The sequence below is a fragment of the Ursus maritimus genome, unplaced genomic scaffold (assembly GCF_017311325.1).
Source record: "Ursus maritimus isolate PB19 unplaced genomic scaffold, ASM1731132v1 scaffold_1, whole genome shotgun sequence".
NCBI lineage: Eukaryota > Metazoa > Chordata > Mammalia > Carnivora > Ursidae > Ursus > Ursus maritimus.
Genome location: NW_024423343.1, coordinates 29,273,544 through 29,286,090, shown reverse-complemented (window position 1 = coordinate 29,286,090; position 12,547 = coordinate 29,273,544). Strand labels below are relative to the sequence as shown.

At 45.2% G+C, this 12,547-nt stretch overlaps 1 pseudogene; it reads left to right on the top strand.

The window, feature by feature from the left end:
• The first annotated feature begins 458 nt into the window (after positions 1-458).
• On the top strand, positions 459-898 carry LOC103659954 (annotated as a pseudogene).
• The last annotated feature ends 11,649 nt before the right edge of the window (positions 899-12,547 follow it).

The following is a 12,547-nucleotide window of genomic DNA, read 5'->3' as shown; positions in this document are numbered from 1 at the left end:
GGGGGCGCCTGGGTGGCGCCGTCGTTAAGCGTCTGCCTTCGGCTCAGGGCGTGATCCCGCCGTGGTGGGATCGAGCCCCACATCGGGCTCCTCCGCGATGAGCCTGCTTCTTCCTCTCCCACTCCCCCTGCTTGTGTTCCCTCTCTTGCTGGCTGTCTCTATTTCTGTCAAATTAATAAATAAAAATCTTTAAAAAAAAAAAAAAGAAATTCTAAAGGGGTTAGTACTCAATAGTGGTTTCAAATACTAAAATGAAAATTTACTACCAATTTAAGAAAAACACCAACCTGCCCAAAATAAACCTGAAAAGAGAAACCAAATCCTGGACTCTCCACCCTCTGCCTTCCCTTCCGGCCACAATTTCTTTCCATCAATAATCAGATCAGCATCCTCCAGGAGCGCGGGTCTGTGGTCGGATCTGACTGCCTGTTTCCGTAGTCGGTGTCTCCCTGCAGGAGCTAGACATCGAGGACAATGTCTGGAAACCTCTATTTTGTAGTTGTTGGCCACCATGATAATCCGGTTTTTGAAAGGCAGTTTTTGCAGGCAGGAAAAGCAGGGTCCAAAGACGATCATCGTCATCTGAACGAGTTCGTAGCTCGTGCTGCTCCTGACCTCGTGGAGGAGAATATGTGGCTTATCGAACAACATGTCCCTGAAACCTGCGGACAAGTTCAGTGAGTGGTTGGTTTCAGCATTTGTTACTGCAGGTCATGTGGGATTTCTTATGCTTCATGACATAAGGCAAAAACACGGAATAAAGGACTTCTTTACTGATGTCTATGATTTATACATAAAGTTTGTAATGAATCCACTTTATGAACCCAATTCTGCTATGGGATCAAGCGCATTAAACAGAAAAGTTCAGTTTCTTGGGAAGAAACATCTGTTAGGTTGAATGCAGAAAAAATTAGAAATAAACAGTGTCCCTACAATGGGGAATTCTCAGGAATGAGTACATTATAAGTAGCTTGATTAGATAGCCTGGAAAAATAAAAGAAGGGAGGGAGGGAGGGAGGGAGGGAGGGAGGAAAGAATGGTATGAAGCCATGACAGCCGAAGGCACAGCAGGACATACCGTATTGGGTGTGAGTGTGCCAAGGAAAGCTCCGTCCCTGTCAAGACTTTACCATAATTACACACACTCTTCATGATTTCTGTGGAAATGAAGCTCAGAAGGGTTCTTGGGGAAGATTCACAAAAGCCACAGAGCAGATCTCTTTGACTCAGACTGGTCAACATCGGGTTAGGTAAGGGGCCTGATTCATGGGAAATAAAAGGGGAAATGAATTAATCATTTTGTGAAAGGTGAGGATTAAAAGTCCGCGAAGTCTCCACGGGCAAGGGTTTAACTTCCCTCTACAGGTTTCTTCCTCTTTTACGAGTCATCGTCCCCCCAAAGCTGGGCTGTATGAAATGCGATGGCAACACTTCATTCAGAGCAGCTCTCCGAGAGCAGAGCGCAGAAGGGTGGGAAGGAAGGAAGCCTTGGACGCAGGGGACAGAAGCAGGGGACAGAAGCAGGGACAGTTGGCAGCCGGGGATCCCGAGCTTCCCCACTGAGGCCAGGCGCACAGGGTCAAGCTGTGCCCCAAGATTTCAAGGGGGGGGGTTCCTTCCTCCCATTTTTGTGAAGACTTTTTTCTACTAGACATCTATTTTTAAAGCTCCCCCTCCCCCACACATTCCATGCGGCAGCCAAAAAGTCCATTCGGGCAACTTTCAGAATACCTTCGTGGTGCCCCTGTCTGAGCAGCGGCCTCGGGAACCAGGCACAGGCTGCGAACCTGCCCGAACTTCGCAAGATGAAGACCGAAGAAAGGAATGAGCGTCGGATGGGGTGGTGGGGTGGTGGAGGGCAAAGCACTGACTCCCCAACAGAGACGGACGGGAACACCCGGTTCTCCCAGCGCTTCTGGAATCAACAGCAGACCTCAGCTGCCTGGAGCCATGGGAGGCTCGATTTCACTAACCTTGTATTTTTCCCTTTTCCCTTCTGCCTGGTGGCCTGGGTGTGTGTGTGTGTGTGTGTGTGTGTGTGTGTGTGTGTGAGAAAGACACCTCATGAAAAGTTCTGCCAGAAACCCCGGAATCCCACACAGTTCGAGAAGCAATATAGCTCAGGGCTCCAGCTCTGGGGTCAAACAAACTTGGGTTCTTGTCATGGTTTCATCACTTCCTACCCACATGAACTTGGGTGCATCAATGGACCTCTCCAAGCCTCTGTTTTCTCACCTGTAAAATGGGACGACCTAATAGTTTGTGTCTGGAAAGAGAAAATGGGGAGGTAGTGAGGTCTGCTCTTTTCTCCTAACAGGACTTATTGAAATACCTGAAATTCTAAACCAAGTCATTTATAATTTTAGTTAAAAGGTAAAAATGATTTTAAAATATTAAAATACTTCAGGAAATAAAAAGAGAAAGAAAAAAAAAAAACCCTGAAGGCTGGAATAAGACATTTCTTTCTAACCAAGACAAGAATATCCAAATGAAATGGGTATTTGTATCCCTCAAACATGTATTTCTCAATTATGTTATGAAGAAAGTGAGAGTAGAAGATAAAATAGGGTGTTAATATTCACATTTCACTTTCAGCCAGAGGAGCTCATCGGGTGTGAGCCAGCCTGGGTCTGCTACTTATTGTGTGCTGGTTAGTCATTTTTCTGTTACATTTCTGCTTTTTATTGCATGTATATTTATTTTCTTTATGAAAATCATAATTTCTACACAGCAAAATATCCATTTTAGTTCTCCCTCAGGTCTCTTAATTCTTTTTTCTGAATATTAAAAAAAATCTTTATCAGAAAAAGTTGATTAGATTTGCTTATTGGATAAAAAAAGTCAATTTTCCAAGTGTAGAATGAATTATAGAATGAAAAGAGTTATTTGTAAAAAACAGAAATATCAAATCTATATTTGGGTAAAATAGCTTCTACTGAAATTTACTGTGAAGAGAGATTTAAAATATGGAATAACATCACAGTAACCGAAAATTTCTCTGGGAAAATATTCTGTTCTGAAAGAATTTTGACAAACAGCATTTCAGAGGTAAGTTTGAATCACATTGTAGGTCAGAAACAGTTAAACATCCGCAATTTTGTATGATCGAATGTAATGAAGGAGGACCCAGGAAAGTGTCATTACTTTTCTTCTTAGTTATAATAAAAATTCTACTCAGATTATACATTCAAAATGGGTGAATTTTACGGCATGTAAAGTATGTCTTAATGTTATGGACTGAATGTTGGTGTTTGCCCAAAATTCTCATGTTGAGCCCCTACCCCTGAATGTGGGCTTTGGGAGGTGATAAGGGTTAGATGAGCCCATGAGGGCAACATGTTCATGAATGGGGTGAGTGCGCTAAGGAGAGGGAAGAGAGACCTTGCTTCCCTCCACTCTCTGCCAGGGGAGGGTTCGAGAGGGTGGGCATCTGCAAGAGAGCCTTCCCCGGCACTCTGACCCTGCGGCCCCCTCATCTGGGCTTCCAGCCTCCAGAACTGTGAGAAATAAATTTCTGTTGTTTGTAAGCCACCCCATCTGTGGTATTCTGTGATAGGATCCCAAACCAACCGAGACATTCAATAAAGCTGTTAAAAAAATCGACTTGAGTCATTCATTCATTACTGTTTTCAAAACCCTAATCCATCATTTATTGGTGGGAGATCTCACAGAGGTTCCACGAAGCTAAATGACTTGCCTGACTCACTCAGAGACAGAGAAAACCAGGCCACAATGAAAAGCCCAGACCTTGTCCTTCTTGGCTCAATCCCCTCGTTTGTGAGACGTGGATATAAAGGGGCCCAGCCTATTGCCAGTGTTTGCAGTACTCCAAGACGGGAGGATAATTAAACCAAGGCCACGGAAGTTTGTAGAAAAAGAACCAGAAACTAAAGTCCACGGTCTCAATTGCTTCTTCCTCCATGGTTAGTTAACCATTACCTCGAGGCCAAACAAGGATCTCTGATGCCTCCCTCCTCAACTGCAACACACCTGCTTTTCCCCAGCCCACCTCCCAGCCCACTGCGCTCGGTCTTAGCAGAGGACAGACAGCCTCAATGTGGAAGTCCAACGCAACCCAAACAGTCCACCCTGGGGGGGCTAAAAAAAGAAAAGAAAGAAAAAGAAAACAAGATTTGGGTAGCAACATTCGGAAAGCCTTTTTCCGTGTTCAGAGCCACAGCGCAGGACTCAAATGCGAGGCTCGAATGCTCGAATACATTCCTGGTAACAGAGAGGGCCATTCAGCCTCCAGGAAACCCACGGGAGGGGCTTCTCAGACTTGAATGTGCACCTGAATCATCCGTGGACCTGAATAAAACGCAGGGTCTTACTTATGGGGTCTGGCGTGAGGTCTGAGATTCTGTACTTCTAAGAAGCTCTCAGGAAATGCTGATGCTGCTCGGACTGGAACCAGGCTTCAAGCAGCAAAGTTCTAGAGCGGCTCCCTTCAGTAGCAATGCCGGCTGCTGCAAAAATGCGAGCCACCTACCTAATTTTAAATTTTCTGGTAGCTACATTTAAAAAGTAAAAAGAAGTAAATAAAATTAATTTTAACAATACGTTTTTATGTAACCCAATAATTCAAAATACCGTTTTGATATGTAACTAAGAGGAAAACGTATTTATGAGATGTTCAACATTCTTTTGTTCGTACTACGCATTCAAATTTGGTATGTACTTTAGACTCCCAGCACATCTCAATTCCAACTGGGCGTGTTTCAAGGGCCCGGTCGCCCTGTGTGACCAGGGGCTGCTGTGTAGGACAAACAGCTCTACCGCCCCCCTCAAGTGGCTCTGGAATGTCTGGGCAGGCACACTACAAGCAGCCCACACCGAGGAAAATTATTCTCATTCTACTCTATTCTCTTCTAGTGAGAGGTCCACTAAGGGGTCTTGCAGACTCAGAAATGGAGACAAGAAATGTCTAGTCTTTTGAGGTCTACTTATCAAAAACAGGATGGGGCAAGGGAGGAAGAAGGGCATTTGCAATGAGGAGCCTTCCAGCAGGGAGCGTAGCCAGCACAGTGGGAAGCTGGGGGAGGCCGATTCTGATGGGTGAGAGGCAGGGCCAGGGAGAGGCCCCAGGGCTCCTTGGCTGCTTGCTCATCCCTGACCCCTCACCATCCATCCTGGACCCCAGACCCTTCGGCCACAGCCGAACTCACCAACCCTGTGGCTTGCATAAATGAAGTCAAAGAGGGAAAGGAAAAAAATATTTGAAGAATAAAGTAAAGATTAAAAAGGAAAAGTGGAAAGTGAGGTGGGGCGCCTGGGGGGCTCAGTCAGTCAAGCGGCCAACTCTTGGTTTTGGCTCAGGTCATGATCTCAGGGTTGTGAGAAGGAGCCCTGTGTCGGGCTCTAAGCTCAGTGGGGAGTCTGCTTGAGATTCTCTCTCCCTCTCCCTCTGCCTCTACCCACCCCCAGTCTCTAGAAGAAATGGATAAATCTTTAAATGGAAAGTGAGGTTAGCAAGACGTAACAGAATTTCAAGAAAAAGAAAAACTCTTCTAAACACTTAACCCCTATTGGCTTTCTCACTCTTAGCTCTCAGGCTACACAGAGAAAGATAAATTTTGGAACTTGGTTTTCCTGCCTTCACCTAGAGACAGGAGGAAGCCTGAAGCCACAGTGTTTAGCCCCATAAAACCAGCACGAGAGGCTCACTCTTGACTCTTCTACAGATTCTGCATATGGAAGTCGCAGAACTGGAGGACCGTTGACTCCCAACTCCCTTCAAAGCAGGAATTATTTCAGAAACAAGGACAGACAGCCTGTCCTTGAAACTTCCACAAAGGGTTTACTGCCTCAACAAGACTTTCTTTTCCATTTTTAAAAAGTCTCACAGCGTCATTTCTAACAAGATGAAATTTACCTTCATTTAAAGTTCATCCACTGATCCAAGTCCTAGTTCCGGAACTACACTAACTACTTGTCATCCTTATTCTTTAAATAATTGAAGACAGCTGTTCTGGCACGCTTGTCCTAGATCTCTTGCTGTTCAAATCTGCCAACACCTTTATGTCAATTCAAGACCGATGCGTATAGAATAATTGTCCAGAAAGAGGATTAGTTAAATAAACTGCGGTGCATCCACACAATGAATTATCATGCAGCCATTCAAAAATGGTAATGGGAGGGGCGCCTGGGTGGCACAGCGGTTAAGTGTCTGCCTTCGGCTCAGGGCGTGATCCCGGCGTTATGGGATCGAGCCCCACATCAGGCTCCTCCGCTATGAGCCTGCTCCTTCCTCTCCCACTCCCCCTGCTTGTGTTCCCTCTCTCGCTGGCTGTCTCTATCTCTGTCAAATAAATAAATAAAATCTTTAAAAAAAAAAAAACAAAAATGGTAATGGGGATGCAGATTTATCGACGCTGGAAGACTTTCACCATAGGTTAAATAATTGAAAGGCAGGCTAGAAAACCATATGTATAGTAGAATCCTATTTTTTTTAATCTATAAGTATAGTTTTACAGAGAGAAAAATCTAGAAGAATACACACGAAAATGTCACAGAGGTTATTTACGAATGAGGCATTACAGATGTTTTTGTCTTTTTGCTTAACCACATTTTCCAATTCTTCTATGCGAGCATGTGGTACTTGTATTATACTGTTAGGTAATGCTTTATATAAATACATATAAATTATAACCAGTCTTCATAGCAGGTAGGGAGCAATGACAAATCGTTCACTTGTTCCCTCAGTGAACAAACACTTACTATGTGCCAGACACTGTGTTAGGTGCAGTTGTAGGCACAAGACAGAGAAAAATCCCCGCTCTCTGGAACTTACATTCCAATGACGGAGACAGACGTTAAAAAATAAATTAGTGGGGCGCCTGGGTGGCACAGTGGTTAGGCGTCTGCCTTCGGCTCGGGGCGTGATCCTGGTGTTCTGGGATCGAGCCCCACGAATAAATAAAATCTTAAAAAAATAAATAAATAAATAAATAAATAAATAAATAAAAATAAAATAAATAAATAAAAAATAAATTAGTAAAATACATAGCATATTAGTAGTGACAAGTGGTAAGGAGAAAAAATCTAGGCAAGGAGAAAGTAGCAAGTGTTGGGGGAGATGGAGATTTTAGGTAAGATTGTCTGGGAAAGCCTCACAAGAAGGAGCATTTGAGTAAAGACCTGAAGCAGGTCCGGGGATGATGAGCTCTATCCAGGTATCTGCAGAAAAAGTGTTCTGCGTCAAAAGAGATTTGTTACAAAGACCCTAAGGCAGGAGCATGGCCCACATTCCAGAAGTACCAGAGAACCCAACACGGCCAGGGTGGAGGGGGTTGAGGGAGGTTAGGGTGTTGGCCAGACCAGTAGGGCCTTGCATCAGCCTAAGACGGGCAGCCACACAGGTTTCTGAGCAGAGGACTGACATGATCCCACTTGGGGTCTTAAGAGAATCACTCTGGTTGCTATGTTGAGAATAGACTGAAGTGGGACAAGGGCAAAAGCAGGGTGACCAGGCGGCCACTGAAATAATTCAAGCAAGAGTTGACAGTGGCTTGGACCAGTGTGGTAACCAGTGGAGGTGACGAATCAGATGAACCACTATTAGTGGCCAGAGTATATTGTGAGAGCAGAGCCCTCAGGATTTGCCCGTGAGCTAGACGTAGGGGATAAGAGAAAGAGGGGAGTAAGGATGGTACAAGGCATTAGGTGGGCATAATCGGACAATGAGGAAGACTGTGCGAGGGTCCGATGGGGTAGACACCAGAAGCTCGGGTTTGAACACTGAATTTGAAAACTCTTGGACAATCAAATGCAGATATCAAAAACACAGGTATATATGTCTGGAAATCAGAAGAAAGGTGCTGGATAGAGATGTTAAAAAACAAAATCCAGCCGAGTAAATCTTAAAGATCTTACTGGCTTTTTCAATGATTCATGAATTGGGCAGCATCCAAGCTAGCAGGCAGAAAGGAGCTCCAAGGAGCTGTACAAAATGAAAGATTTTATAGGCAGAAGGAGGCAAGAACGAGGAAGTTATACTAGGCAAAACGGTGAACTGGTTATTGGAAGGTTACTTTCCTTACAGGGAAGAGAAGGGACCTAGCAGACAGATGACCTAACTAGTGCGGATCAGGCAACTCCTAAGCGGTTTACGATCCCATTTCTGGGAGAGCCAAAACTGCAATGAAGTAAAATCTCACTTTGCTGATAAGGGCTTAGCTTAAGCGACTCCATTTGGGACCTGTTGCCTTGTTTGTTTTTTTACCAGTTATAAATCAGGAGCTATCAAATAGATGGAACTGAAAGCCACGAGATTGGAGAGATCACCAGATTATGAGTGTGAAGAGAAGAGCTGCAAGGTCTGAGCCCTGGGGCAGCCAGTGTTACAGGAGCAGGGAGAAGAAGAGGATCCAGAGAGAGAGACTGAGAAGCACCAGGTGAGGTGGGAAAAAAGCCCAAGAGAATCTAGGGTCCTAAATGTAAGCAGGGAGCAATGTAAAAGAGTTTCAAGATGGAGGACACGGTCAGCTGTGTCTAGAGCGACTGCCTAGCTATGTACAGTGAGGAGCAAGGGCTGATTCAGCAACACAGAGGTGTAAATGACCTTGAAAGGACGGTTCTGTGGCCCACGGGGGCAGGGGCAGTGGTGAGGGTCTCACAGGAGTAGTACAAGAGAGAATGGGAGAAGAGAAACTGGAGACTGCAAGCACATATGATTCTTTCAAGATCTGTTCCAAGGGATAGAAGAAAATGGAATAATAACCAGATATGAGGAAGCAAGAGAGGCTCTTTGTTTTGTTTTTGTTTTTTCTTTTAAGATATGAAGCACACAGCATGTTTGTATATAAGTGGAAATGATCCGGTAGATAAGGAAACAATAGGGAAGAGAAGGAAAAGTTACTGGAGCAATGTCTCTGGGTAAATGAAAGGGGATGCGATCCAAGCCCTCGTGGAGGGAAGGTCCTTGCTGGGAGCACAGACGAAGAAAGAAGGGGAGTAAATGGGAACAGAGACATCTACCAGTGAGTAGAAGTGTCACAGGCACGGGTAGGACTTGTCTTTGATTGCTTTACTTTTCTTAGTGAAATTGGAAGCCAGGCTATCTGCTCAAGGTGAGGATGAGGTCTGAGGTGGGGTTCAAGGACAGAAGAGAAAGTAGGAATTTGTCTTCTTAGGAAAGGGAGAAGAGTAAAGGGAATACTTGTTTGCTAGGCAGCATTAGGGGTACACTTGAATTTAGTGACCATAAATCATGGTTGAGACCTACTATTTACGATTCTGTTTTTAAGAATACTGACTTTCACTACTAAAGTCAGAATACCCTAGACTTTCTGAATTGGAAGCTACTTTAAAATACTATCATTTGACTTCTTTCTTGCATAGAGAAGGAAATAGAAGACCAAGGAAGGGAGGACATTTGCTAAACAAGGTCCCTCAACAGGTTAGTGACAGAACCTATATAATTATTGTGGGGGAGAGAATGAAAACTTAACAGGCGTGTCCCCCAAGTACAGAAGTCGCACCGAGGGCTGGAATGTACAGGGTTTGTCTCCGTATGAAACCGTCTTACGAGAGATGCTCAATATTCAGATGGGTTACCTGAGAGGGAGTGAAGGTGGAGGACGTCCTTAAAGTGTGGTGAAGAGTGGTTCCTACATTAAGGAGTCAGTCTAAGTTACCCTTTCTTCTGATATTCTATACTGCAAAAGGAATCTTCAAGAATATTGTGCACGGGGGCACGTGGGTGGCTCAGTCGCTTAAGCGGCTGTCTTCAGCGCAGGTCATGATCCCAGGATCCTAGCATCGAGCAGAGCATTCAGCTCCGTGCTCAGCAGGAAGTCTGCTTCTCCCTCTCCCTCTTAAAAAGCCTCCTCCCGGGGCACCTGGGTGGCTCAGTTGGTTGAGCAACTGACTTTTGGTTTCAGCTCAGGTCATGATCTCAGGGTCATCGGACAGAGCCCCGCATCCTGCTCCACGCTCAGCACGGAGCCTGTTGGAGATTCTCTCCCTCCTTCTCCCTCTACCCCTCCCCCTACTCGCACACTCTCTAAATAAATACATAAATAAAGTCTTTAAAAAGAAAAAAGCCTCCTCCCCTAGATTCTTCAATTACAGCTCTTGGAGTATCAGAACTAACTGAAGTTCCTTGCTTCCCCTACCCACACCGCGGCACACGCACTTACACTGTCTATAAAACAAGTAGCTGGAGGAAGAGTCAGGAGACCTCAGGAGCTTGGATAATAAACAGAACAGATAATTAGTCCTTGAATAATTGATGAACTTAGGCTTTAAGGCTATTACTCCAACAAACATTCTTAATGGCACTAAAACTAATCCAAACGTCGTCCCAATGCCAACCAGAGAATGGCTTATAAGTTTGCTCCTAAGGAAACACTGTGTAGACAGAATGGGTACATTGCCATTCCAGCAAATGAGAATTGCCACAGCAGAGAAGGTGCCCTTAAAATGCAATCCGGAAAAACATCCGTTTGTGCCATCGCACGGTGGTGCTTTTCAAATTCTTCTGCGTATTTGGGAAAGAATTGAGCGACGAAGCAAAGCCAGATATAAGGTGTCCACGACTGTGTCACGCAAGGCTGACAGAGAAAGAAGCAGGCCTGTTAGATGCAGCTTGTTACTTTATATAGACAGCAAAAGAAAAATGAGCAAGCGTGCCAGCACCCCTGCGTCCCTTGTCCTGCAGGGCAGAGCTAAGACGGAAGGGGCAGAGAACCTACAGCACGATGGCCCAACGTCCTTCTGCCGAGGTGCCTGCGTCACAGCCTGCAGCTCAAAAGGTGGGGACAAGGCCTCACACCTCATGCAAAGAAGTAACGAGAAACTCGAGAAACTCGCACGATGACTTCCTGGGAAGACCGGGAGGCAAGCGGGAAATGAGCCCCATAGGATCTCTGCAGTTGGCTCTTGCGTTCTGGGACAATCATGGGACCTACGTGGACACGTGTCCGGATCGCCGGGGGGCCAGGTGGAGCCATTCCCCTGCCATGGTGGGTTTAAAGGGTCTCTTGGGAAAGATTATTAAAAAGATGAATGCAGTTAAAAAGTCAGTAAAAAGAGCCAAAAGGGCTCTGATGAGGACGCTGAGGCACTGATTAGCCAGCAAGGGAAAGAGCTGGCAGTGGCCGGATTGGTTCGCGGAGGTGGGCTCTGCCCGGGGCAAGGAGCTAAGGAAAAACCCATTGGACACAACCCAACAGGAGAGCCCAGAGCATTCTCAGCACAGGGACCCGGAAACACTACTTCAGACCAACAAAACCAAAAGCAGAGGGTTAAAGTTTTCGGAACAAGGAATTTTTCAAGGCTAACAAACAAGGTAACCACATACTTCGAGAATACCATCATGTTATGGTACACGGACATGCACTGGAAGAGTTCCCACCTCGGCGTGACGATCCCTAACTCCTGGACTCAACAGACTTTGTTAGAATTTGGATCTTCCTAATCTTCAAGACCCTACACAGCTGGAATCTGGTGGCATAAGGAGGGAAAAGTATGAATAAAAAAAGAAGAAGAAGAATCCAAAACAGCCCAGCATATCTGTACTTCATAGCAAAGACATTATGTTCAAAACAAAAAATACAAGTTGTTAGAATTTCAGATTTGGAAGGAATCTTGGAGATTGCATAATCTGAAAATGTTCAAACATTTGAAATGTCTAGCTCCGGAACTCACTGGTCACACAAAAGCCCATGAAAAAAGCAAGGGGAGCACGGAGCCTGGACTGTTCATCCCACCGCTTGCAGTCCCAGCCGCCACTGCGAGGGGCCTCGAGGACCTCACAGAGCAAAGTTTAGAAGCCACGCCTCTAGCCGAGTCCCCTGTTCATGGACGGGGACACTGAGGGTGAGTTTATCTTCCCAAGGTTAAATAGTTTAGAGAAGCTCGGACCCCGGAGCACTGCCGCCCAGTACAGTGCTGTTTGTCTGCTGAGCCCAGAAAGTGCTTTCTGGAGATGGAATCTCCTGGCGAAGATGCTGTGAAGATTGCTGAAATGACGACGAAGGATTTAGAATATTACAGAAACTTCTCTGATAAAGCAGCACCAGGATTTGAGAGAATTGACTCCGATTTTGAAAGAAGTTCTACTGCGAGTAGAATGCTATGAAGCAGCATCACATGCTACAGAGAAATCGTGGGCGCAAGAAAGACCCAGTCAATGTGGCAAACTTCTTGTTGTCTTATTTTAAGAATCATCACCCCCACCTTCAGCGAACACCATCCTGGGCACTCAGCAGCCAGCAACACCCAGGCGAGACTCTCCACCGGCAAAAAGATTACGACTCGCTGAGAGCTCAGAAGACGGTTAGCATCTTTTTTAGCAATAAAGTGTATTTTCATTAAGGTCTGTACATTGTTTTCTCAGACATAATGCTATCGCACACTTAACATATTTCACTATAGTATACACATAACCTTTATATGCACAGGGAAACCAAACAATGCACTTGACTCACTTTATTGCCATGGTCTGGAACCGAACCGGCAGTATCTCCAAGGTACGCCTCTACGTGGTTTTAATGTTTCATTGCGTTTTCTAGCAAGGCTTTTATTTAGTCTTAGACCCAAAACA